The sequence below is a fragment of the Dasypus novemcinctus genome, chromosome 23, assembly GCF_030445035.2.
Source record: "Dasypus novemcinctus isolate mDasNov1 chromosome 23, mDasNov1.1.hap2, whole genome shotgun sequence".
Taxonomy (NCBI): Eukaryota; Metazoa; Chordata; class Mammalia; order Cingulata; family Dasypodidae; genus Dasypus; species Dasypus novemcinctus.
The window spans coordinates 30,349,562-30,376,960 of NC_080695.1; the positions used below are offsets into that span (position 1 = coordinate 30,349,562).

The following is a 27,399-nucleotide window of genomic DNA, read 5'->3' on the forward strand; positions in this document are numbered from 1 at the left end:
CGAGGGGGAGACAAGCACCCTTGCTGCATCACTCCCTCAAGCTTCAGGGGCCAGGCCTGAGCCAGCACACCCCGCAGACCAGCCCCTGTCCCCTCACACTCTTGGGTACCACCGGCCCATCGGTCTCACGTGGTCATCCAGACCCAGTGTCAGGCAAAGCCCACGTGTTTCCTGTCCCCCAAAGACACGGCCCTATGCTGTCCACACGTTCACAAGTCTTTATCAAGCACCTGCTGTTTTGTCCGGCACTACTCAAAGACCCGGGGACGTGGCACTGGCCAAAGAGTGGACTTCCTTTCTTGAGGGGAGATGGGCCATAAACAGCAAATGCAGAATGACATGTGATGAGAGGGAACCCAGCAGGCAAGGGGAGAAGGGGAGGTGGAGGGCTCGCGGCTGGGCCATGGAGCCTGGGACTTAATCCCACCACCCCGACAAAACCCTTGCAGGCTGGGCAGCTCTGGCCACGCCAGGACACCAGGATCTCACAGTCACACATGACTGCAGGGGGAGGGCCAGGGCTCAGAGAGTTCCTGATCCACAAGGCCCAGCCCTCACCCACATGCCCAGTGTCTACACAAGCCAGGGTGGGCTTCCTGGAGGCGTCCCTCACAGCTCCTGACTTGTCCCCACGTGGGCTGGGTGTCCTTGTATCCACCCTTGGGTGCTGAGAGCAGAGAGCTACAGTGGGTAGTGTCCAGGACTGGGGCCGGGAGACACGACTCCTGATGGCGCCAAGTGGGTGACTCTGCACCCGGGACGTCCGTGTCTCATCTGTGGAAATCAACCCCCCATTCCACAGAAGGGGGGGCACCTTTCGCAGGAGAGGCCCGGGACTGGCCCCGCGCCCGGCAGCCCGCCTCCCAGCGCACCTCCGCTTGCCCTCACCTCACCTTCTGCCTCTAGGCCCAGGCGTATCACCCCAGCACTCAGCACCCCACAGCCTGCCCCTCGGCCCCCGCTCCTTGCACGACAGCCCCCATGGCTCCCTCCACGACAGCCCCCATGGCTCCTTCCGGCCAGCTGGATGTCCCGGTGCCTCCGTTTCCTCATCTCTAGAAAGGGTATGAGAACAGTCCGTTCCTCCTAGGGCTGGTGTGAGGGCTGAATGAGTTAACGGACGTGAAGCGCCAGGTGCGGGTCAGGTAGCAGATGGGGGGGGGTTATGGTCATCTGCATTCCCTCCCCCAGGGCTGCCGAGCCTGGCTGGAGGCTGGGGGCAGCGTCCTCGTCCTGGCTCCCCCGCCCCGTGCCCCCAACCCCCTTCTCTTCCTCTGCCTTCCCCTTTCCTCTCCGCACGACCCAGCCTCCCACTTCACGCGGGGAGGAGGAAACGTCAGCAGGGAACTTCCTGGCCTCCCACCCAGCCACAAGCGGAGCGCCATCTGCACCAGCCTCTCCGCTGGCGGCGACGGGATCCCCTCCCTCCCCTCCCCTGAGCTCTGGCGCCCACCCCTTCTGCTGCCTCAGGAACCTGCTCCCGTCCAGCCCCCTCTCAGCTCCTTTCCTCTCCATTCATGAAGCAGCTGAGCCTCCCGATCCTACCAGGGCCTGCCCGCCCCCAGCCACTGCTTTTCCTCTCCCGGTTGAGCTCCATCTGAGCACAGGCTGGGGGGAGTGGTCTGTCCGAAACGGCCCCAGCACTGCCCTCTGAGTCTAGCCCTGCATCCCCTCCTGCTGCCACCCTCCCCGCGTTCAACCAAAGCCCGCATGGCGGGCGAGGAGGCCCTGCAGCCCTGCAGCCCTGCATCTGGGCTGCACCGCGCGGGAGCTCCGCTGCAGCCACCAAAGGGGCCCACACGGGGTGGCTTCTCCCCCAGAGAGTCGTTCTTGGTCTCAGGACTGGCAGAGGTCGCCTCGTCAACCCCTGTTAAGTGTCTACCCACTACCTGGGGGAGGAGAACCTGAGTTAGAAAACAGGAGGCTCCCTTTGATGGCAGCAGGGACAGGTCAGGCTGTTTCTTTAGAAGCATCTCAGGCCCTTGCTGGGGAGTGCGTGGGAGCCGGGAGGGGCTGTGCGGAGCCCTCGCCCTCGCCGTGGGGAACCCTTGTCGCCTGCTGGTCCGGGAGACACACTGGGCTGCTCTCCTGACCGACTTCTCCTGATGTGTTTGGACTCCCCAGGGGCTGCTGAGGTGGGCGGGCCGTGTGTGCAGGTCCCTGTCTGATCTGCAGCCGGCACAGCCACAGTGTGGGGGGTGGGGTGGGCCCCACATTCGCCCCTCCCCCTCTAGGTTCCATGCGCTGACACCGCCCTGCACTGCTTCTCTGCCTCCCAGCTTTCATGTCCCTCTCCAGGCTCCCCCCTCCCCTTTCCTGAACAGCCTCTGCTACCTGCCCTCACCTCCCCTGACCCGACACCTCCATCTCCTAGGTCTGCTTACCCTCAGGCCCACTCCTTCAGGAAGCCTTCCCTGCTGCCCTACCAAGTGCCATTTTCTGCCTCCGCCGAACCCCCAGGATCAGATAGGGTCTGCCTGTCCCTCTCCAAGGGCCCCTGTTGAATGTCTGGGGACGGCCTCAGCTGTGTCCCCTCAACAGGCCAAGAGCTCCCCGGGGCCAGGGGCTGTGGTTTCTAGGGTCCAGGTAGGGGGTCTCCCTCCCTCCTCTCCTCCCCGGGGCCTCCTGCTCCAAGCCTGCTCTCCGCAAGATGCCAGCAGGAGCCCAGGAATTAGTCCACACGCTGTCCCTGCCGCTGCGTCATGCCCCCAGGTACACGCTGCCTCTGACCCAGTTACGATGCATGTGACTTAGGAGGCGCAGTGGGGAGCAGCGGAAACAGTTCGGGCCTTGAGGCTCAGCAGGCCTGGCCCTGATCGTCATATGCGCCACTTTTCGGCTGGGTGACCTTGAGTAAGTCACGTCACTTCTCTGGGCCTCAGCCTTTGCAGTCATACAGTGAAGAAAATGCCATCAACAATAACAACCGCAGTAATAATAGCAGCTAGCACTTACGCAGCCCTTACTATGTGCCAGGCCCTGTTCCAGGAATCAACTCATTTAATCTTCACAACTCCACGGGTAGGTATTATCATCACCCCCCTTGAGAGATGAACCTGAAGCATGGAGAGATTAAGTAAATTGCCCAAAGTCACACAGGGAGGACTGGGATTGGCTCCAAAGTTGGTGCTTTTAACCATTATGCTTTTCTGAGTCACAATGTTGGAAACATCTCGTCCAACATGCTCAGGAGCCAGGTGGGGAAACTGAGGCCCTGAACAGAGCAGAGCCTCGGCCAAGGACGCCCACGCCTTCATTCAGCGTCTGCCACATGCTGACTGGGTGCAGGGCACTCATCTGGGTGCTCCTCACGTGTGAACTCTGGTTTAATCCTCATGGCAGACCCACGCGGTGGGGACAGCTCCTTCTCACAGAGGAGGAGCCGAGGGCCAGAGAGTCAAGCTGGCCACGCGGACCTCGTGGACCTCGCAGAGTGGTTTCAAGGTAGGTGTCTGGCATTGGTGGGAACTCGGTCATAAAATGTTTTATTATCATTATCATCACCACTGTCACTTGAAAGAACAGCTGGGGACAGGACGGCTGTGCACTGCCAAGTGCCCGGGGGGTGGACTCCTCTGGCTGACCTCTGGTTGCTCTATGGGAGGCACCGCAGCTGCCCACACCCTGGCGGGCTGTGCTGCCCCGGGGGACCCCTCGGGCCTTGCACCCCAAGCCTGCATCCTCCCTGGCTCCAAGTCAAGCCCCCCATCTCCCCTCTGCATTGCTGAGGGTAGGTAGGTGCCACCCACTCGTAGAGGCTGCAGTTCTGGCTCTCTGGGCTGGGCAGGGCGGGTGCGCAGCCACCTGCCCCGAGGCCGGAGTTGGCGGGGAGAGGGCTGCCCAAGCAAGACGCAAGACTGAACCGCCTACCACTTCCTGTTGGCAAGCGGCTCTAGCCGGGCGCCATTCTTGTGGAAACTACACCCACCTCATAACCCAACAGAGGCCCTTCCCCCACCCCCAGCGCCGGGCAAACTTCCATTCATGGTGTCCTCACAGCCACCCTGTGAAGTGGCCAAGATGCTTCCTATTTTTTTAAAAACAGCTTTATCAAGGTATAATGTACATACCACAAAATCCACCATTGGAAGTGCACAATTCAATGATGATAGCACATTTATGGAGCTGTGCGACCATTGCCACAATCCAGTGATGCTTTCTCTTTTACAGATGAGGAACAGAGCCCTAAGAGCTTAACGATTTGCCATGGTATGGGAATGATAGCCAACTGTCTGCCAGAAATGCATGTTTCCTGTTCTGTAATCTAAAGTTGGTGCTACAAAGTGGCTATCCAGCAGGGATCTATATTTCCCAGCCTCCCTTGCGTCCAGGTGTGGCCACATGACAGGTCTCCCCCAAGGGAATGAGCAGACATGATGCATGTCACTTCCAGGCTGGGGCTTTTAAGAATTCGTGTGGATGTTGTTCCTCTTGAAGTCATTAAAGCGGGTGCGCCAACCAAGAAGGTTGCGTATCCCATGAGTAAAGATGAAAAAAAAAATTGAGTAGGGGCTTCTCTAGTCTCTCTTCTTCTGTATCCCGGCTTGATGCAGAGGATTCCAAGACCCTAGATGGCGAAGCCACAAGATGCAGGGAGCCAAGGTCCCCAAATCACTGTGTAGGCAGCTTCCCAGGGATGGGGATCAGCAAATGTCTATTGTTAGGCTTCTCAGATTTAGGGGCTAATTGTTATAGCAGCTAGCATGACCCTAATCCAATGGTTATGGAGCAAGCAAGCAAAAGAGCTACGATTTAAACTTCAGTGTGTCTGCCTGCCTGGAATGTGACCAGAGGAGGTTAACCAGGATGGATCCGAGTCACATGGACCCAGTTATAGGAGGGATGGAGGGTGACGAGCCTGCCGAGGGAGGGGGGCCTTTTTTCAGCCTGTTGTGTGGGAGAACAATACTGGTGACTATGCCAGGTTCTCTTCTAAACACCAAGGATTAATTCACTTAACAACAACCCTGGGAGGTAGGTGCTATTACCATCCTCATTTAAAGAAAGGGATACTGAGGCACAGAGCAGCTAAGTAATTGCCCAAGGTCCACAGCTAATAAGTAGCAGAGCTGGGACACAATTTCAGGCTCTCAGGCTTCAGGTCCCCTGCCCTATGCATTGTGTCCTGTGAGACTCCTGAAGGCAAACGCTGGCAGATATCAACTCAAAATAAGATGATTCTCACGGTCATGGCGGGTGGGGGTGAGTTCCCCGTCACCGCGGTGAGAAGCAGAGGCTGAGGGCCCAGCTGCTGGGGAATCAGTGGTGGCAGGAGGCCTTGCTGACGCCCTGGGAGTCTGTGTCTTTGTCCCATGGCCAGGTCCTCTTCCTCAGGACCCTGCACCCATGCTAGGCTCAAAGCATGAGTGAGCTGCAAGGTCTCCTCAAAAGAGCCCCAGCCTGGAAGTATGGAACTGCCTGGCTGATTGTTCCAGGCTGGGCCACCTCCCCTCTTTCATTACTAAAAGTAGCCATCGTGGTGGAATTTCAGGCAGTGGGGGTTCAGGGAGCTCCTCTGGCCTCTCCCACTGCCTCCCTTTGCTCCATTCCCTTGGCCTGTGTGCTGGGCCAGCTCTCTGCCCGCCACAGTCCCCTCTCCCCAGCCTCCGGGCTCACCCTCCCCAGTCCCTCCCTATACCTGCAGTCAGATAATTGTATTATGACCAGCTTTGACCCAGGGCTTCCCTTGCACACATATTTCGGTGGTTTCTTGAATGGGTGTGTCGTGTTTATCCTGCCCAGCATCCACTCTCCCTTCTTCAGGTAATGGTCCTTCTCTCTGTCCGTGTGCTTCAAGGGGGTTGTCCCAACCCCAGCTTTCAGGGCAGGGGTGACCCAGGCCCGGCCAACCAGAAGATCCATCCCATCACCCGGGCCACTATGACTGGCTCAGAGACGAAAATGTGACCCAAAGTGACCCACTGAGGGCTAAGCCCTAAAACTTTTGTTGCAGCTATCAGGAAAGGGATGCTCTTTCTCCCCTGGGCTGCAAAGCTGGAGGACACAGGCCTGGAGCTGCTGGGGGCTGGCTGTGCTCCCATGAGGGGAGAGCCTGCCCAAGAACAAAGCAAGAGAGAGATAACAGAGCTGCAAGGCAGAGAGGTTCCTGATGACTGTGAGCACCTGGACCCATGCATGTTTAAAGCCAGTTATACTCCTATGTTTCATGAATCAATGTGTTTTCTTTTTGGCTTAAGCCAGTTTGAGTTGGGTTAATATAATCTGCAACCTGAAGATTCCAGACAAGTGTACCTACTCGGGCCCAGGCGCCATGCTGGGTGCTGCCGGGGGTCAGGTAGATTAGAGCAATGCATCAGACAGAGACATTGAGCCTACAAGCAAGGAGATAAATTTTGGACACAGACAACCATGAAGTCAGGCAGGCAGTGGTCACTGCTCCAGCTTTTCCAAAGATGGCACTGGGCAGTGGGGAGCCTCCTGGAGGAGGTGACACCTGATTGAGTCTTGAAGGGGATTAACAACCCACTAAGAAACCCGAGAGGTCCTTAAGCTCCTTTAAAGCAAACCCCATGCCTTCTTAATCATTTTGCTATTTCTAGCACTTAGCCAGTGGGTGACAAATGCTGGGTGAATAATTCTTTACATGTTTGGGAAGTTGTAACCTCTATATCATGACTTTCCTGAATGTGACCCTGTAGGTGCATAGCTATTTACCCAGGGATGTGAGGGAGGTATCATTAGCCTTGTTTTACAGATGCAGAAACTGACGGTCAGAGGGGAATGGTGATTTGTTCAAAAAGTCACATGGAAAGCCAGTGGCAGGGCTGGGCTAGAAGCTGGGGCATCGCAGGGCAAGGAGCCGCCTTCTTCTAATAGCCCCAGCCCTACTCTCCAGCTCAGATGGGAGTAGCAGGGCGTGACACTGGTCGCCGTGAACAGAGAGGCCAGAGGTGCTACGATGAGAATGATGATGACAATAATGGATACGAAAATGGTGTTAATAGTTTACACTTAGGGAACCCTGCCATGTGCCAAGTGTGTCACTTAAATTAATTAGTCTAATTCTCACAACCACATTATGATATAGGGCTACTATCAACTCCAGTTTACAGATAAAGAAACGGAGGCATAGAGAGTTCATGTCACCTGATCAAGATCATTCATCCAGTAAGTGGCAAAGCCAGGGGTCAAATCCAGGCATTACCACTCTGATGTGCAAAGGCTTAACCACTAAGCTTTACTGTTTACATTGGTATCATAATAACTACCAATTATTTTCTCAATTTGCCAAGGCTTTATTTAAACGGCTGCTCCTGTTTGATCTTCCTAGCAACACCATTTTACAGATAAGGACATTGAGGCTCAGAGAGGTGAAACCACTTGCCCAGGGTCCCTCAGTTGGTGAGTGACAGAGAACCCTTGACTTTGTCCTACTATATCTTCCCTTCTCTACTCTGGGTTCCTGGTCTGCCGCCTCCCCAGGCTTCCCTCCGGCCCCATTGTTTTCAGCACCACAGGAATGGACAGCACCCATGGTCAGCTCAGCACTCAGGGCAAAGATGGGGGTGGGAACTAGGGAAGGAGACTGAGGCCACAGGCCTGGAGGAACTGCTGCAGAATCAGAACCCAGGCCCCAGGGCTGGAAAGGCACATATGGATAATACAGATATTCTGTCCTGCGACCCTTGGGTTACACCCCACCTTTTGCCTTACAATGAGTCACCTTGTTTTCACGGCTTCCAGGTATCTCTGAAAATTCTAGAAATGGGGCTGTTGGGACAAAGGGCAAGTGCATATGAAATTTCAGTGCCCAGGATCCCCCAGAGGCCATGCCACTGGCCCTCCCTGAGCCATGCAGAGAGGCCTGCTTCTCCGGGGAGCACAGCAGCTGCCACCGGCTCCCTGGGCAGCCTAGAGCAAGGGCCTCGGCCTCTCAGGGCCTCCACATCACCTTGGGATGAGACCAGACAATGCCCCTGACGTTTAGTATGCTACCTCGAAATGGGAGAAATAAGAATAGATGTCCTCTTGTATTTGCATAAATAACTCTGGAATAATGCAGCAGAAGTTAATACAAGTGCTTGGCCGTTGGCACTTGCTTGGGTCATTTGCTCGCGCAGGCTGCTTTCGTGGTCTCTCAGCTACTGCAGTCACTTCCTAAGTGGTCCCCGCTCTCCCCCGCCCCCAGCAGCCAGAGAGCCGTCAAGTCCAATCAGATCACATTGCTCCTCCAATGGCTCCACCTCATTCCAAAGTCCCTGCAGTGGTCCTCGGTTTACCCCCGCTGTCTTCTCCCTCCGCCTCTCTGTTCCAGACACGCTGGTCTCCCCGGTGCTCCCCGCCTGGAGGCCATTCCCTCCGTGGACTGCTCTCCCCCCAGACGTCCACGCGGCTCGCTCCCTTGCTTCCTCCAAGTTTGGCTCAAATGACACCTTCTCGACTAGAGCTCCCTCCCAGCCCCCCTTACCCTGCTCTATTTTTTTCCATAGAACAAATCACTTTCTACCATATTATATAATTTACCGACTTAGGATATCTGTGGTGACTGTCTCTTTCCTGCGAGAACTTAAGTGTCGAGAGGCAGGGACTCTGATGGTCTTGTTCATTCCTGTAGCCCCCAACACCTAGCACAGGCCTGGCACCCAGCAGGTGCCTAATAAATAGTTGTTGAATGAATGAGCAAACAAGTGAGCCTCTGGGGAGAGGCGTGGGAACTGAGTGGATGGAGGCAGGGGTGGGAAGGGAATTCCCCGCTTGGAACGTCCCATTGGATCCGGGAGAGGTCGTGTCCTCCGGCTCAGACGGGAGGGCGCGGGCGGGCGGGGGCACTGGTGGACTCCCTCGACGCCCCCCCCCCCCTCCCCCGAGCCAGGGCCCTCCTCCAGTGCCGCAGTCTGGTCTCTGCCTCTCATCCCCTTCCCTGAAGGATGTCGCTGACCCCTATTCAGGCAACAAGGGGGGGGTCCCAGGGCTGGCCCCTGTGGCCCCAGCAGGAGGCCTGCGAGGTGCCTGGAGAAGGCCCTGGCCCAAACCCCTCCTTCTCTTCGGTTTTCCAGTCTGTGCAGTGGGCTAATGCAGGGGTCTTTGTCCCTTCATGGGTCAGCCAGGGCCCAGGACCATCTCGCCTGAGAAATGTCCCCACACACCACACTTCATGCAAAATCAGGGGGCCAGGGCCCTGCAGAGCCCACAATATTAGATGCTAGTAAGGCATGCTCTTCTCTCAGTCCTTCGACACAAACGCGGACTCCACATACATTCCACTCTGGTTCAAAAGGAGAAGAATGTTCTCAATTCCCTTTCTTCTTTGTCACCTCAGGTTGCAAATCCTGGCTCTGCCTCTTCTTAGCCAGGTGACTTGGGTGGGCTGGGCCATCTCCTGAGCCCACCAGTAAAATGGGGCTGGGCTGTCCATCTCACCTCCTGGGCTACTGAAAGAATTAGTGTTTTTTTTTACTTTTTTATTTTTTCAGGAAGGGCTGGGGATTGAACCCAGGACCTTGTACATGGGAAGCAGGTGCTCAAACCACTGAGCTATACCCTCTCCCCACTGAAAGAATTAAACAGGCATTGCTGAAAGTGCCTGGCACAGATTACATGCTCAGGAAGAATTTGTCAGACTGAGAGGGGCCTGGGGCCTTGGTTCTGCCGCTGGTGCTGCAGGTGATCTTGGGTGAGGCCGTCCCTCAGTGTGCCTCAGTTTCCTATTCTGTACATTGGAGCCATTCTGGCTCTGCCAATTCTCACCCCGTGAACACACGTAAGCCAGAATGGACTGAGGAGATTTCTCAGATGAGGATACTGAGGGTCAGAGAGGAGGAGCTGGGACTGTTCTACGATCAAGCAGCAGAACTGGAAACAAACATGCCTCCTCCCTGCCCTCCCCACCAAGGCAAGCTTGGGGTTCCCCTTGCTCCGTGAGCACTGTCTTTGGCTCCTGCCTCTCCCTCAGCCTCCCCTCCCCTCCCCTGGGGCACATCCTTGCTGGTTATTAATAGCCTGTGACGCTGTCTCCTTGCAGCTGGTGCCCAGGGCTGGAACAGGCGCTCCTCTCCCCCTCCCCAGCACAGCCCTGTGGGGAGGTGGGAGTCCTGGCCTCAGCCCTCCCAGCCTGCCTGAGGGGTGGAACAAGCTGGGAAGCTTTCTGGTGGATGCCCTGCCTTGCTGCCTGGGCCAGGCAGGTAGCCCAGTGCTCGAGGGGCATCAACAGGAGTGGTGGGCAGAGGCTCCCAGAAGAGATGGCCTTCCTGGTGACAGCCCTCACCTCCTGCTCCTCTCCTGGGCTCCTGCAGAAGGATGGGGTTGGGGAACGCAGCCTAACTTAGCAGCCCGGGGCCCTGATTCAGACAGACTTAGGGGAGCACTTGGTGACCACCATTTCTAGCCATGTAGCTTTGGGTCATTCACTTAATCTCTTTGTGCCTCCATTTCCTTACATAAAATGGGGTAATTACAGTGTGGATTAAAACTTTATTAATAGGGAAGTGGGTGTGGCTCAAGCAGTTGGGCACCCACCTGCCATATGGAAAGTCCTGGGTTCAGTTCCCAGTGCCTCCTAAAGAAGATGAGCACACAACAAACAGACACAGAGAGCAGACAGCAAGCGCAAACCACAAGGATGGGGGTGGGGAGAAATATATAAAATAATATATATGTTTTTCAAAAACCTTATTAAGAGGGAGCAGATGTAGCTCAAATGGTTGAGTACCTGTTTCCCATGTACAAGGTCCCAGGTTTGCTCCCCAGTACCTCCAAAAAAAAATCTTATTAATAATAGCCAACATTTAAGATCCACTTAAAGTACAAGTACTTTATATATATCGACTCACTCAAAGCTCACAACTACCTCAAGAGTAGCTGCTATTATAATTCCCATTTTGCAGCTTGGGAAACTGAGTCTCAGGGAGGGGAAGACTGAATGGTATGTCTAGTGCCACACAGCTAGGAAGATGCTTAGGAACTATTTGAATGAAGGCTGCCTGGCTCCAGAACATTCCATGTAACTATTATTTATTACTTCATTCATTCACTCAATAAATATTTGTTGGGCACCTACTATGTGCCAGCACTGTTCTTAGATCTGGAATACATTCATGAACCAAACAAACAGCTCTGCCCTCAAGGAGATTATATTCTAGCTTTGGAGCCAGAAAGATGAATAAGAGAGATGAATGTCAGACAGAAGTCCTACGAGGAAAAACACGCAGGGAGAGGGAGTGAAATTTTAGATGGGGTGGTCAGGAAAGGCTCACTGAGCAGGCTGCAAGCCAAGAGGACATCGTGGTGGAGGCACTCTCTTGGCAGAGGGAACAGATGTGAAGGCCCAGAGGCGGAGCTGTGTGTGGTGTGCGCCGGCAGCGGTGAGCTCATAGGTGTGGGGCTGAGGCTGGAGGCGAGGGGGAGGTGGCAGCCTGCAGGCCTCCGATTTGGATTCACTCTGAGTGAGACGGGGAGCCACGGCGCTGCAAACCCCAGCCCTGAGCAAGCCCGTCCTGAAGCCCACCTTTGTGTCAGGCCCCAAGAGGCAAGCACAGGCAAGGGAACCAGGCCTGGGCCCTGCACTTGGAAATTCCGCGTCCCGTCCCTGGCAGTATTCTACCACTTGGCCTTGGAGTGGGCGTGAGGAAGGGGTGAAGGAAGCCTTCGAGGCTTCTGGGGGAGGCCTGGGGGCCGAGCTGCGTCCCCCCCTGCTGCAGCTCTCACCTGTCCCGGCCCTGGGTGAGCAGAGCGTGGGGGCTGGAAGGCTGAGGGGCATGCTTGGGAGGGGGCTGAGCCCAGCTGCAGGTCCCGTCGGGTCCTCCTGGCTCTCTGGCCTGGTACAGCAGACTGGGTGTGGGTGGAGAAAGGCAAAATCTTCCCTGAGTCCCAGATATGGAACCTTGAGCAAACACCTTCACCTCTGAGCCTCCAGTTGTTTCATTTGCAAAAGTGGGGCCCACATCTCGGGGCTTTTGAGGACTAATATTAACACGAACACTTCAGAGGTGCCCGGCACCCTTCACACCCCTTTACATCCATTCACTTCTTCCTCACGAGGACCCTGCAAGGGTCCAAGGTCCCACGGCCAGGCCCAGGGGCTGGAGGTTTTACCAGGAAGCTAAGTGGTTAGTCATGAACTGCAGCCCCACTGCCCTTCCTGGAGACACTTAAGGTCAGGCCTGATGGGCACCTGAGCTCCGGGTGGAAAGGCCCTGGCACAGATTCTGAAGCCCTGTCCTCAAGGGCAGGTGGGCCCCTTCTGCCTGGGAGGGTGGGAAGCTGCCCTGGAGGAGGTGGGCCGGGGAGCTGAGCAGCCCCTCTGGGGCCAGCCCTGATGACGAGGAGGAGGCTGCTCAGTCCTTTCCAGTCCGGACCCCGCCCCTGCCGTCTGCCTGCCCCTCGGAGGCAGCTGGAACCCTCTCTGCCCCTCCTGTGACCGGCTAACGCCATAGGGAAGGGGTGCTGGTGCAGTGGGGTGCCACAGTGGCTCCCCAGGCCTCAGACCAGCTCATCTGCAAGCCCTAAGAGGGTGTAGAAGCAACAATAAGCAGACACAGAAGTAGCAGGCTCTGTTAAAAGTGCTTTACCAGCAACAGGTCCATTTCATCTTTACAACCTTAGGACATAGGAGCTCTTATTAATCCTATTATACATCAGAAGAAACTGAGGCACAGGAGATAAATGACCTGTCCATGGTCAAGCAGCTGGTGAATAGGAGAGGTGTGATTTGAACCTGGGCAGTCTGGCGCCAGCCTCACATAAACCTTTGGTAGTTCAGAGCTGGCCTCAAATCCCAGCTCTGTCTCTTACTTGCCATGTTACCCAGGCCTCTCTCAGTGTCCATTTCTATAGGGCTAAATGAGAAAATGGTGTCCAGGGCCTGACTTGAAGCACTTGACATTGAAAAATGGACCATTGCTTCCTTCTAGCCCCGGCATTACACGAGCGAGGGCTGAGCTGGGAGTCTGGACCTGCCCCACTCCTGGCCGTGGCAGGGGGATGGGGGGAGCAGGGGTGGGCAGGAGAGGGGACAGGTCCAGACTCCCAGCTCAGTCCTAGCTGCTGCTGCTTCCTGAAGCCCAGGAGGAGGGTCAGGGCAGAAGCTGTGGAGTGGGGGAGGGGAGGGCGGTTTGGGGAAGTCTCCAGGCCTGGAGGAGCTGCTGTCCTGGCTTGGCCTGAGGCCCATATCCCTGGGGCAGGAAGCCTCTAGGAATCACTCCAGCAAAAAGCCCAGGCTGGCACCTCCCCTGGAAAGCAGAGGCTGAGAAGGAAGAGGCCCTCTCTTCTGAACCTCTGCCAGGCCACCCCGGTGCCCACTCTTCCAGCAGAGCCACAGGACAAGGCCCTGGAAGGGTCCTCGTGGACTCCCGCCCTGTAGCAGCGGCAAACTCTAGGCTCTGGCGCACGACAGGGTTCTACCTCTCAAAGATCCCCTTCCCTTTTCTTGGGGGAGTATCCAAAGCCCCCCCACCCCCCAGCCTGGCTGGGGGGCCAGTTCAGTTGTGGGAAAACCAAGGAGGCGAAACCACCGAGGGTTAGCGACGCACTTGTCAACACCCCTTTTACTAAGAGCCAATAGTTATGGGCAGTTTTTCATGCTACACCCTGTCCTTTTCCAGCTTTAGCTCATTTAATCCCCCTGATGACCTGATGAGGGAGGTCTTATCCCTGTTTCACAGATGCATAAACTAATGCCCAGACAGGTGAAGCAACTTGCCCAGGATCACACAGCAATTTTGTGGGATTCAGGCCCCTACAGGGCCCGGAGCCTGCACTCTCGACCACGGTGCTCTGATGTCTCCTCTGACCTGGGATAGCCGTGGACCTTCATCTAGGGAGGTGGCACAGTCCCTTCCAGGGCCACGCCCGGGGGCTGGGGCCCAACGCTGGCCCCTGGCCCAACTACTTGCAACATCCATCAGTTTCACTAATGTTTAGGGAACGTCGATATTTTTGAGTGACTCCCAGGCCCCCACCCCTCCCCTCTGACCCAAACTTACAGAAATTTGGACTCACTCCTAGAAAGGAGAAAGCTTATAGCTGAGGAAGCCTCTAGTCCAATTCCTCTCTGGACAGACGGGTAAAGTGAGGCCAGAGAGCAGTCCTCACCTGAGTCCTCGGCAAGCCCTGAGCCTAGAACCTCAGGCTTTCGTCTCCTGGTAAGTGGGACAGTGAAAATAGATTTTTGGTAGCTGAATCCCTCTAGCGCAGGGACGGGGTGGGGTGGGGAGGTGGGGCCAGGCAGGGCCAAGAGCGGGGCCAGGCTGGTGACGCTTTGGCCCTGGACCTTGAATGGACATTGCTCTGAGCACATTTTGGCTTGGCTGTGGTGGAGGCCGGCAATGTCCCTGCGCAAGAAACGCACACAGGCCAAGGTCATCCTCTGAGCAAACGTTTCCTGGCCTCCACCCTGAGCCTCCAGACCCAGACACCTACGGCAGGGGCGCAGGCCAGTAAAGGGGCAAACAGGCCAGCTGCCCCAGGAAGGCGGTCATTCTTCAGCTCCAGCCCGGGGCTGCCAGATCATCTGGTTCTTCAGTATTTGTATGTAAACTCTCCCAACTGGGGACAAACACACACATACTGAACATTATTCTGGCCAAGAAAGTGCGTCTCTAAGCTGGTTTGGGCCCGGGGGCCACACTGGCTTATGGCCTGTGCTTTGTGAGATGTGGGCTCTGGGTTAGACAAGCTGACGCTGCGTGGATGAGCGCCTGGCTCATCTGAAGCCGAGTCTGGATGTGGAGACAAACTCTTGCAGCACATGTAGACACACGCCACTGTCTCCAAGACAACCCGTCTACCAACCAATCAAATTTGGTTCCCTACTATGTGCTGGTCCTGTCAGATCAGGGGGGGTGGAGGGCAGAGACCGACGTGGGGCTTCTCGGGTGGGGTGAACAGCACACCCACAGTCGTGACGGGGTGAGGGAATTAGGAGACATGGAGTAGACAGCAAGGAGCAGAGAAGGGCGAGTGAGGAAGGCGAGATGCCCGGGAACGCGGGCTTCGGGTCAGGTCGCAAAGGGCTTTGACAGCTGCGCTCTATACTGGACTAACTGGGAGCCACAGCAGGTTAGTGAGAAGGTGAGTTCTTACTCCCTGGCCTCTTAACAGCTTTCCCCTGTCACGGTCACAGTGACTCTTTGGCCTCTCGCTCCACTTGGTGGCTAGTGGGTCATGTGACAAGGTCCCGGGCTCCTGAGAACCCACAGGGGTCAATGAACTTGCTTCCGAGATGGGTAGGACATGCCTGGATGCTTCTCCCAGCTCCATTCAAGCTGTGTCCACCCCACCAGCTGCAGAGTGAGTGGCTTGCTTCTGTCATTATCTCTGGGAAATGCCACATGCTTGTCCAAGGTCACTTAGTCCTCAGGGCAGCTGGCTCCCCCACAGCCTGTGCCTCAGAGTCTGCCTCAACTGTCCTTGATTTTGAAGGGGTGGCTGGAGGTCTGGCCTGAGGCACCCCTGCTCTCCACTCCTGCTGGTCACATCTTCCCCTGCTGGGCAATGCCAGCAGCAGGTGGGGGTAGGGGCACTTGGTGTTGGGGAGGAGGGAGAAGGGGACTGGGCTGTCCCAGGCTCAGGACCCAAAGTCTGCAACAGGACGGGGATCAGGTGCCTTAAGTGTGGGGTCAAGAGTAGGTCAGCTGGGCCAAGCCTGACCTGGGCCAGTCGAGAACAGCCCAGGGGGCCGGTGAATGGAACAGATGAGGAAAGGAGGTCAGGAGGAAGTGGGAAGTGGGAAGGAGGACTTTGACTCCAGTACCAGCACTGAAGGACACTAAATAAAGGGTGCTGAATGAGTAAATGAACGGAGGAAACTGGTGGGGCCGCCTGCCTTCCTGCGTCTCGGTCCGCTCACCTGTCAAATGGAGTCAGCAGTGGTGCTTATCTGCAGAGGCTCAGAGAAGAGACACCAGGTGAAGGCCCAGAGAAACCCATGCCCAAGGCTGGGCAGCCGGAGTGTGTTCCTTTGCAACAGTCCTGCCCTTTCAGGACCTCAGATCCAGAATTTCAGGAAATAGCACCCCCTGGGTCTCTCAGCTCCCCCAAGAACTGCAGGATCTGGGGTTCAGGATCTCACAGACATCTGGGTGGGGGCGACACTCTGTACACTGCCTGGAAAACTAAAGTGAGAACCTGAAATCGCCCCTTGCTTGCCTGGGACACACTGACCCAACCCGGGTTCGGTGCTGGCTGTTGTGGAGATCAGAAGGCGGAGAACAGAAGGCTTTGGCTTGGGTGCCCTGGGGCACGTGGGGACAGAAAAGCGCGCTGACCCGAAATGGCTTCTTCAGTGAGACTGCCCCCACCCACCCACCGAAACTGCACCTCACTTTGGACAGGGCTTGGCCCTCCCTGGCCCGCAGGAAGCACCAAGTGTGGCCTGGGGGAAGACCCCCCATTATGGCACGGGTAGGGGGCAGTGGAGTCACAGAGAAAATAAAGGATTCCCACCGCCACTCTAAACACACCCCTTCCCTGCTCCCGCACAGACAAAGGAGACACATATGCAGACCCCAGCCATCACCCTAGAGTCACCCACCGCAGGCCCCCTCACCTGTGGACACTCCAAATTTCCTGCTTCCAAGGGGACTTCACTTGAGAACTTAGCCTGGCCTTGGGGGGTGGCAGGGAGGGTGTATATAGATGGTCCCACACCACAGGCTTTTAGATTTTGGGGGCACTCTCTCCCTTATGCCCCCCTACCCTCAGTGGTGCAAGGGACTCTGTCACCCCTCTCCCCGAGGCCAAGGAGCTGCGCCCCGAACCATTGAGCTGGGGTGGGGGAAGGGAGAGGAGGAGGGGGCCGCTCCTCCAAGCGAGACACAAAGAGACGTCCTTCAGCCTCAGCTCCATGGCGACGCTGGGGAGGGGGGAGCGCGCACCCAGTGCTTCCCTCTCCACCTGCAGGTCTAGGGACCAGGGCGGCCCCTCACCTGCCGCCCCTCACCTGGGCCCGGCTTACCTGGGCTGGGGCCGCGGGGACGTCGCGGCAGGGGGTCTGGGAGCCGTCTCGGTCTTCGTCAGCCCGGCCCCGGGGGCTCAGGGCGCCACAACACGGGCCGGGATGCGAGGGGGGTCGCGCGGGGCTCAGTGGGGCCCGGTCCTGGAGCTCTGGGGAAGGAGGGGGTCCCCGAGGCCTCTTGCTGGTGAGGGGTATCTCTTGCTGTTCTAGATTTGGGGTCTCCGTGTACTGGAGTTGGGGGGCCCTAGGACCCCCCTGAGCTAGAGGCGTTCTGAACTGGGTCTTCGTGTCTGGAGGTGTGCAGTTGTAATGACCAGGATCTGGGGAGGGGGTCCCCGTTACCCCGGACAGGAGGGAGGGGTCACTGCGTCCGAGGTCTTAGGGGGCCCAGACTGAAGAGGGGGAGTCTTCGCGGTGCCGTAGAGGGTCGCTGTCTCCCGAATCCGGAGGAGGACCTCGCTTTCCCGGCTGGGGAGTCGCTCGGTGCTGAAGCTATCGTCGGGTCCTGGATGCGGCGGGGGGATGCCCGCGCCCCCCGGCTGCGGGGGCTTGCTGGGTCCCGGCCGCCCGCAGGCGCTGGGAGGAAGCCCCTCAGCCGCTGGGGGGCTCCGTCGCCGCCGCTACGAGCAGCCCGGCCCTGCGGTCCCGGCCCCCGGCCTGGCCCGGGCTCCGGCTGCGGCTCCGGCTCGCGCTCCGCCCGGCGCTCGGGCCCCGGCCCCGGCGCCCGCCCGGGCTGCGCTCCATCGCGGCATCGCGGCTCCGCCCTCCGGCCCGCGCGCACCTGCCCGCCCGCCTCGCGGCTCCGCCCTCCGGCCCGCGCGCCGCCGCCCGCCCCTTTGTCCGCCCCGCTCGGCGCGCGCCCCCGCGCCCGCGCGCCCCCGCCCCCCGCGCGCGCCCCGGCTCGCCGCGCCCTCCCGCCGCGCGCCGCGGGCTGCAGACTCGCCCCGCGCGGGGGGCGCCCGCGCCCCGCCTTTCGGCCGCCCTGGGTCCTAGCGTCCGCGGCTGCCTCGCTAGCCTCCTACCCCCGACTTTCTGGGTCAAAGCCCACGAGGGGGCGAGAACGAGGTTAACGAGGACTCGGGGGGAATCTGAGAGGGTCACCTCGTCCAGCCTCCTGGCCCCTGCGGGACCAGACTGCCCTAGACTGTCCCAGTCTGGGCTTGTGGGGCGGAGCCTGCGTCTCGCTCTTTCAAAGAGGAAAACAAGTCCAAGCTCTGCCATCGGATCTGCACCCACTCATGCATGCTTCCATCCATTCTATTCGGAGCGAGACCTCAGAGAACTCAGGGTCTACTCAGGGAAGAAAGAGGTGGTGAACTGGGGCCCTGGGGACCGTGTCCAGCCCAGGACGTGTTTGCGGCTCCAGATGTAAGTAAGCATTGACAAGTCACAGGCTGCAGCCGGGAGTGGACGGCGCTCACCAGCTGGAGGGAAGGAGAGGAGGTCCCAGGGGGACGGGCACCGGGTGTGAAGGAGCACTGTCCGATAACTGGACACTGGTGGCCTGGAAGGAGGGGGGAGGGGATGAGGATCCCTGCCCGGATTCCCCCCTCTCATTTCATCCCTGCAGCCCTGGCCTCACTCTTTCCCAAATGAGAAAGTCCCAACAATCCAGCTCCTTCCTTATTTTCTCTAAGCCTTAGCCAGGCTTTTCCTCTCAGCATGCCCTTCCCAACCACCCTGGCTGTTTCTAGAACTTTTAGAGCAGAGGACTGCAAACTCATGGTATAGTGGCTGGGGTCAAGTGTAAAGCGATAGGGAGTGGAGGAGATGAGGCAAACAAAGCATGGCGTACCTAGCACCACCAGGTGAAACAGGAAATCTTTATTCTCATGTAAAAATCCTCCAACTTTTAAATGTTTGGAACTAATTCCCAAAAGTCAGAAATACTGCATGGGCCAAATGAAACATGCTTTGGGGCCAGCGACCCACAGGTTATCAGTTTGTAACCTCTGCTTTGAGAACTTTGCCTCTGGTCCGGCCTCTATCTAGACTCTTTTTTTTTTCTCTAGAATCCATCAACTCTGTAAAAATACAAACTGGTTTGGGTTGCTCCCTTATGTAAAACTGCCCATGACTCCCTGTGACCTCTAGGGCAAAATCTTCCTCCTGATCAAGGCAATCAAAGGTCTTAGCACTGGGAGCCTACCTTTCTCCTACTTGGGCCACCTCTTCCCCATTCAGCCCCCGCCTCAGCTGCTGCTCCTAGAACATTTGCTTTCTCACCTCTGTGCCTTTGCACATTCTGTTCCCTCTGGCTACAGCACTATTCCCCTCTTCTTTGTTTTCCAAACAAGTTATCCTCGACACCTCCTCTGTGTCTACCCTCCCTCTCTCCCTCTGCCACCCCTCCTTGTCTGACCAATGTACCGGAGTTTCAAATTTCACCCTAGTCTTGATTTAAAAAATTTTTTTTAGTTGTACCAGCAAGGATTGAACCCTGGACCTCTTACATGGGAAGCAGGCACTCAACCACTGAGCTACATCTGCTCCCCAGTGAGTGTTGGTTTTTTCATTTGTTTGTTTTTTAGGAGGTACCAGGACTGAACCTGGGACCTGGTACGTAGGAAGCAGGCACTCAACCACTTGAGCTACACCTGCTCCTCCTAGCTTTGCTTAATCCTCTCTAAGTAAGGCCCTAGTGCCCAAGACAAACTAACGGAGGGATCTGTGTTATTTGGCAGACAGAGGGGGGAAGAAGGGGGTGGGAGTGTTTTCTTGCATCTCTCCCAGAACATTGGGCTTTAAAGAGCATTTTCCTATTTTTTACATAAGAAACTGGAGAGCGGCCTGTAGAGCGACAGCAGTTGAATGGGGCTGTGAAATGCTCCCAGCCATGTCTATCAAGGTTAACCCAGTTCAATGCCACCTTCTACAAGCAGCCTTCCCTGATCCCCCAGCTGGGGAATTTGATTCTCCACAATGCAATTAGGAAATGTTTGCCAAAATGCCTTGTGGGGAATTAAATTCCCCACCCTGAGCACTGCAGGGTGGGAAGACCTTGTTCCCAAAGAGAGCACCCTCTTGGCAGGGGACACAGCAAGGGGGTCTCATTAAAATTTAAGCTAAACTGCTGCTAGGGCCTTTTGAACTCCATGCGTCCTGGAACTAGCTGGCAAGAAGAGGAGTCACCATCCTGGCAGGGGTAACTGGCCCTGATCAATCAAAGGAGGCAGGGCTGATTTCACCAGTGGGATCAGGGAGAAATACATCCGTGGAGCCACCGGAGTGCCCCACTGCCGATGTGAATGCACAGGTACAGCAATCCCAGCCTGAGAAGGATGGAATCTAAGGACTGAAAGGTTGGGTCCCACCATCAGGTAACCCATCAAAACTTGCCAAGGTGATAGCTGAGGGTGTGGACCCACGGAGAAGCTGTGCAGCACGAGGAGTGGAATGCAGCAGCTAGGAAATGCCCACTCAGCTCTGTGACCTCAGGGACAGTCGCTGACCAGGGCAGCAGCTGTGTATGGATGGCTCACCCGCCTTCCCGCCAGCTGCGCCCAGCCAGCTGCGGAGCACAGCAGAGCTGCTCAGGCACGCCTGTTCCTAGGAGACGCGCGGCTTCTCTGATGGACAATTTTGGATCAAGGCCTCCGTGCCGGCTTTGCCAAACTTTCTCAATACTGCACTGCAGTCGGAGACTTGATGGCTTGCCCTGCCCCACCTCCCTTTCCTTTCTCTCTTCCGTGTGTTAGCTCTGTTGCAGGCTGAAGGCTCTCCCAGCCTCCTCTGGGTCTTTCCCTACATACCCTGCCCAGGCATTTCCCCAGTACATCACCGGCCTATCTCACCCATCTTGGCCTGCTTCTCAGAGAACTCGAGCCAACACAACCTATCTGAAGAAAGAATGAAAGAGGCTGTTTTGTACTGCTACAGTTTGCTTTTCTTTTTTTCCCCCTTGACACCTACTCACAGCTCAAAGGTTTGTAGCCACAGCAAGGCCGGCTTCCCAGGGAGGGTCTTAATGGGTGGGCTTCGGATGGCAGAACCCAAACAAAACTTGGCCATGATTTCCATAGTGACACAGCCCCAGATGACAGGCTCATCGGAAAACCTTGGGGACAGAGATCTGCCGGGAGCCTACAACCCTTCCAGTGCAGGCAGGTCTTCCTGCTTGGGGCAGTTAGTGTCTGCTCCAGGCACAAGGAAGCACCGTGAGCCCAGGAACCCCAGGGACTTCTGATTACCATGCTGCCCTTTGGCTGCAGTTTATTGTCACCGTGTGTCAAAAGTTTTGGCTCCTGCTGGGGGAGGGAGAAAGGATTTGTAGTAGAGTCTGTTCCCATCCTCTAGGTTCAACACACCAGAATGACAAACTGCCCGCATATGGGTCACTCTGCTAACTGTGCTCTAAGTGACCTGTTAAGATGCTGTCTCAGCCTCATTGGTAGTCTCCATGCTGGGGGGAATGATGACTTTTGGGGATTTCTCCACTGTGTTCGGGATGATGGCTCCTTGTTGCTTGGGTCCCCAGCAAGCAGAGAGAGGAGGTGCTTCCGGCCTCGTTGGTCTGCATCACACAAGGGTCTTGTACAGGAGGAACTCCCTCCCCCAGGGTGGCTCCCAGCATGCCCCAGACATTGGAGCTGGTGACCTGCTCGGACAGCATGATCAGGGACCCTGGTGGCATTGGTCCCTGGGTAGCTCAGAGGACCGACCAGGTTTAGGATGCTGAAGGTAATAGTATTTGGGACAAAAGCACGGAAGCTGCTGACTGGGAGACACAGGTCAAGTGATGGCTGGGAAGGAAAACCAAGAGGTCTACCCTGACCCAAGACGGATCAGAAAACTGGATCAGAGAGAAGACCGCGCAGCACCCAGGATGTGCAGCAGCTGGAGGCAGTGGAGCTTGGAATCTCTCCATGCCTTTTTGGAGACTGTATTCTGAAGTGAGAAACACAGCGTTCCAGCAAGTGCTGGCGAGCCCCACCCCCACCCCAACACACGAACTACAGCTCTGTGATCGGGGCCAGCAGGATGCCACTGTACGTCCACTGTATGTGCCACACTGTCCATGGGGCTGGCATTGCAGAGGAAGGAAAGAACCTGTTTCTTTAGGATACTGCAGGGCGACAGAGTTGTACTTGAAGCGACTTGGAGTTGGGAATTCTGTTCCTTGCAGCTGAAAGAATGGCAACTGCCATTAAAGGAATGTCACCCCGGTCACGAGGGGGGTTGGCTGCCCTTAGGAATGGAATCCAGGAAATGAGACTGGGCGAAGGGACTAACGAGGGTTCATCTTGATTTGCCGTGTTGTTTTTCTTTTTTAATTAAAAATATCTGATACAACTGTGATGAAATGTTAACGTTGATTCCAGCTGTGGATATGCACAGGTTTACACTTTTCTATATTTTCTTTCTTTTTCAAAACAAAAATCATTCAGTGGAGGTGTTTTGTAAATGTCTTAGGGGGAAAAGAAAAGGACTTTTTCACTCTGATATTGTGTTTTTTTAAGTCCGGTCCAAGAACTATCTAAAATTCCTTCACCCGCCACATTCTGAGAATCGCTAGGAATGAACAGTATGTTTGGCTTCCCTGGACCACCTCCCACCCACACAGACTGCCAGCTTGGTCCAGAATGCCTGCGTAGGGCGAGCATGTGGGGTCGCTGAGGCCGCCCCCCGAGGTGTACACATCGGGAAGTACACATCCCTAGGAGTCCTGCTTTAACCGCGTGCTAGTGTGGGTTTCCCAGAAGGAGACATTGAGATTCAAGACCAAACCGTTTATTTGGTGGGTGATCCCAGGACACCTGGGGAGGAGAGTGGGAAAGCGAGAGAAGAAGGCAGCCGATGGGTGGGTGGTCAGGCAAGCTACCTATTGCTATGGGCAGCTCGAGGGGAGCCCCACTGGGAAACCTTCGGAGACGATTCAGCGTTACCCACCCGATGGCAAAGCAGCTGGAGTATTTATACACCAGAAGAGGCCCTCAGGGAAACAGACGAAGACACTGACAGGCCCAGTTTGGGAGGGGGTCCAAGGAGACAGGGGCGGGAAACTGAGAGTGTTTGCGGCGAATGACCAGACTTGGAATGGAGCAACTCCCTCCAAACCCTTTCTGAGCAGCTCCCTTCTCAGGGATGAGTCTCTAGACACCAAAGGTGTGCCAGGTACGTCATAAGGCTAGGGCCTGCCCCCGGTAAGGGAACCAAGGCCCGGAGAGCAGAGGTCCTGAGCTAACGAGCTCAGCCTCTTCCACTGCCTGGAGGAGGGACCGGCCACCCTGTCCAGAGTCCCTCTTGTCTGTCTGTTCCAGGTCAAAGGCCCTTCCCGGGTGGCAGCCTTCAGTGCAGTTCCAGCTTAGTCCCCTGGCCACTGGGGACGGGCACCCTCTGGCTGTCCCTTACCCTAGGGAAGCCTCTGTTCATCCCCACACACTTTTTTATTTTATTTTATTTATTAAGAAAATGTTTAGGAGGTCCTGGAGATTGAACGCAGGACCTTGTACATGGGAAACAGGTGCTTACCCACTAAGCTACATCTGCTCCCCACTTACGTAACCAGCACACAGTTTGTGCCAGGCCAGGATCCAAACATTTTACACACTTTAACTCACTTAAACCTCACAACAACCTAGGAGGCGGGTGCTATCGTTAGCCCTATTTTACAAATGGGGAGACTGAGGCACGGAGAGGTTAGGGAATTTGCTGGCGTTTACACACTGGCCAGGACTCGAAGCAGACAGACTCCAGGGGCTGTGCACCGCCCAGGCCCCTCCCTCATTCCTCATTCCATTCTGTCTCATTTCCATCTTCCTCCTCTTCCCCTGCCCTTTTATTCGCATTCCCTTCCCGCACGTGGGCTGCTGCAGAGAGCTCCGGCCGGGTGGGGGTGGGGGGCTGGGCACCACCCTGGTGTCCTGCACTGGGGGTGGGGGTGGCGAGCACAGGGTGGAGGCCTGGGTGTTGGCGGCCCGCTCCCCAGTCCCGGTCTGGTGGAGGATCAGCCGAGCCAGTGGCCTGGAGGAGGCGGCAGGGGTAGGAGCCGGGAGGGGGCTGGGTGGAGCCGGGCCTGCAAGCCCTAATTAAGTCAGTTAATTAGGTGGGGAGGAGAAGCCTCGTGGGTGTTAATGAGCTTGGCTAATTAAGTGGATCCCGGAGAATGGCTGAATTCTAGTGGCTGGAGGAGAGACGGGGGCTTAACTAGCTGGAGGGGGAGGGGAAAGAGGCCCGGCCCCTCCCGGGAGTCCCCAGGTGTGCGCGCCGCCACCCCAGGGTCTGTCTGCAGTGACCAGCAGGAGCCGCAGCCACCCAGGCCCATGGACGATATCAACGCCTGAAAGGCCCACCGAGGCGGGGGTTAAAGCCGGGGCCCCCTGGGAACGTTGCGGGGCAGGAGTCGAGTCCTGACGCGGGGTCGCCACATCCCTGTGAAGGGCTGGGAACCAGGACCCCCGCCCCCCACGCCTCCTGTCAGGTTCAAGTTCGCAGAGCCTGGCCGCGCCCACTGTCCCCTCAGGACGGGAAGCTGCCTGGCCAGGTTCGCGGTGGGGTCCGCCGAGGCCAGGGAGGAAGGCGCTCACCTTGGCTGGCCCTCAGCCTGCTGCCCACAGCGCGGGAGGCAGGGCCACAGGGACCCCGCCCTCGAGCCCCGAGGCCTTCTCCCACCGGGCCTCTGTTCTAATCTGAGGCCCCCAGCAGCAGCTCTTGTGGACACCAGGGCTGTGCCAGAATGTGGGGTGCCCAGGGCAAAATGAAAATGGGGGACCTCTTGTTCAAAAAGCGGGAAATTAACTTCTTCCTTTCTTCTGCCATCGTTCTCTTTCAACGAGTCCTGGCGTTTTTCATTTGGTAGTGAATGAGGCACTCCCTTGGACACGGGGATACTCGCAGGGTGGCTGCAGACCCCCGTAAGAGCCCAGGGTCACCCACTGCACACAGGGCCCCAGTCCTTCCTGGGCTCGGACCCCTGCTGGGGGCAGAGGGCAGCAGTAGGGGCTGGATGGGTGGGGGGAGCTGGTGGCTGAGGCTGCCCAGAGGAGGTATGACCACACCAGGGCGAGGCAGGCCCTCAGCTCTGGCAGCAGGCTCCACGGTCCCACCACTTTACACATTCAAAGACAGCAGTGTCGAGGGTTTCAAGATGGCGGCCACAGAGCCCCAAGCCCAAGCGCTGGGCCTTTGGGAGCGCGGGGCTGTGTGGATGTGCTGCTCTCATGCCCACAAAGCCGGCTCTGCACCACACACCTGGTCTGACTGGCCTCTCACAGCCACCTGCACTCTTGGTACTGTCATTCCCTTCACTGTACACATTTGTCTTCCATCCATCCATCCATCCATCCATCCATCCAATTATAGTATTTATCAAGCGCCTGCTGTGTGCCAAGCCCTGTTCTCAATAAACAGAAAAATCCCTGCCTTCAGGGAGCCTCCATCCTGGTGATGGGAGAAAACATCCGATAGGATAAAGAAACAAATGACTGCATTTTTCCAGGGTTTTGTGTGATGGAAGAAAAAGTAGGGAAGGGGCCGGGGGTATGTCGCGTGAGGGGTTGCGAGTTCAGATGGGGTGTCATGGAGAAGGTGACATGTGAGCAGAGACTTGAAGTAGGCGAGGGAGGAAGCCATGCAGATACGGGGGACAAGAGCGGGTTCAGGCAAGGGAACAGCCAGTGCAAAGGCCCTGAGGCTGGAGTGTGCTTGGGATGTTGAGGAAGAATAAGGAGGTTGGTCTGGCTGGGGGAGCATGGGAGGACATGAGGACAGAGAGATAATGGGGGGGGGGACAGTTCTCGCAGGGCCTTGTGGCCATTCGCAGGCCTCTGGTAGGAGCCATTGGAGGGTTTTGAGCCGAGGAAGGGTGGGTATGTTTTAACAGGCTCTGGCTGCCATGTGGAGAATAGACCGTGTGGAAACAGGGAGACTAGTGAGAAGGCTCCTGAGCCAGGCCAGGGAGAGAAGACAATGGCTTGGACTAGGGCAGTAGGAGTGGAGGTGGTGGGAAGGGCCGGATCCTGGATCTCTTGGGATGCACAGCCAGCAGGATCTGCTGGAAGACGGGATAACAGGGGCTGAGAGGCTGCGAGGAGTCAGGCCCCTGGGTTTTTGCCCTGGGCTCCTGAACCATGGAGTTCCCTCTACTGTGGAGCAGCTCTCCTCCAGGCTGGCCTCCAGGATGCCTTTGTCCCTGAGGGTTCTGCTGTCCATTCTGGGGTTCTCCCCACCCCTCAAGCATTGCATTTCCTGCCTTGGACCAGTGGCAGTGTGGAAGGGAGCACGGAGCTCCCCTCAAGCCCATAGCCAGGCAGTTAGTGTGAATGGGTGGTGTGGCCATGCAGGGACAGTGGTGACCTGGAGACCTCAGTCCCTCTGGGTGGGCCGCCTCCCCTCTGTGGCCCACTGCTGCTATAGGGGGGAAGGTGGGCTCAGCTTCATTTTTTATTTTTTTTAACGATTTATTTATTTATTTCTCTCCCCCCGCCCCAGTTGTCTGTTCTCTGTGTCTAGTTGCTGCGTGTTCTTTGTCCGCCTCTGTTGTTGTCAGTGGCACAGGAATCTGTGTTTCTTTTTGTTGCGTCATCTTGTTGTGTCAGCTCTCCTTGTGTGTGGCGCCATTTCTGGGCAGGCTGCACTTTTTCTTTCACACTGGGCAGCTCTCCTTACGGGGTGCACTCCTTGCACGTGGGATTCTCCTGCGCAGGGGACACCCCTGAGTGGTATGGCACTCCTTGTGCGCATCAGCCCTGTGTATGGGCCAGCTGCACACGGGTCAAGGAGGCCTCAGGTTTGAACCGTGGACCTCCCATGTGGTAGACGGACACCCTAACCACTGGGCCAAGTCCACTTCCCTACTCTGATTTTTAAATCATTGGCAAATTGTTTCTAAAATGGAGGACAGAGGGGCTTCTCCTCTGGTGCTCTGTCCACAGCCACCTCCAAACCTAGGGTCTCTGAGCCCTGCTGGCTGCAAACCCGGGGACATGGCCATCAGGGGGCCCTGGCCTGCTAGGACCAGAGGACAGAGAGCAGCAACGAGCTCCTGGCTGGTCTGCGGCAGGGGCTGCGGTGAGGGAGGGTTGGGAGACTGGCTGGGAAGGTGCGGCTCCGGGGATGCTGTGATTGCCAGGCAAGGCTCGCTGGAGCTGGAGGAGACTTGAGGGCCAGAGGAGAGACCAGGGCCAGGAAAGAGCCCAGGGCAGGTTTGCTCCCAGACAAGAGAACCAGCAAGACTGAGCACGACGGGCCCCTGAAGTTCTCTTTCCCTGTCCCGTGGGTCCCCGCTCCCCGCAAGCTCGCGCTCTCCCCCAGCCCCAGAAGTCAACCTCCACCTCTCCCTGAATCCTGCCTGGACAGAGCCGGGCCCAGGGGCTGCGGGAGAAGCAGACAGACAGAGGCCGTGGCCAGACCCCCTCCACCCTCACGTCGGGGTTGCCGTTCCCCTCTGAGGTGCTGCGCTTCTCGGGGGGACCTCGGCCAGAGCAACCTTAGGAGGTCGAAGCTGCCTGTCGCTGTGCCCCTGACGGACTGTCTGGGGCACGGAGCTG

At 57.0% G+C, this 27,399-nt stretch overlaps 1 protein-coding gene across 2 annotated transcripts in view; it reads right to left on the minus strand.

The window, feature by feature from the left end:
* Positions 1–27,399, minus strand: part of SBK1 (SH3 domain binding kinase 1) — a 50,913-nt gene that overhangs the window by 6,062 nt on the left and 17,452 nt on the right. Inside the window, exon 1 of one of the 2 annotated variants that reach the window (XM_058286148.2) lies at positions 16,913–17,627. The exons of the other annotated variant lie outside the window; for it this stretch is intronic. The gene's annotated coding sequence lies outside the window, so the exon portion shown is untranslated. Of the gene's footprint in view, positions 1–16,912; positions 17,628–27,399 lie in introns of those variants that run through there. 2 annotated transcript variants of the gene reach the window in all.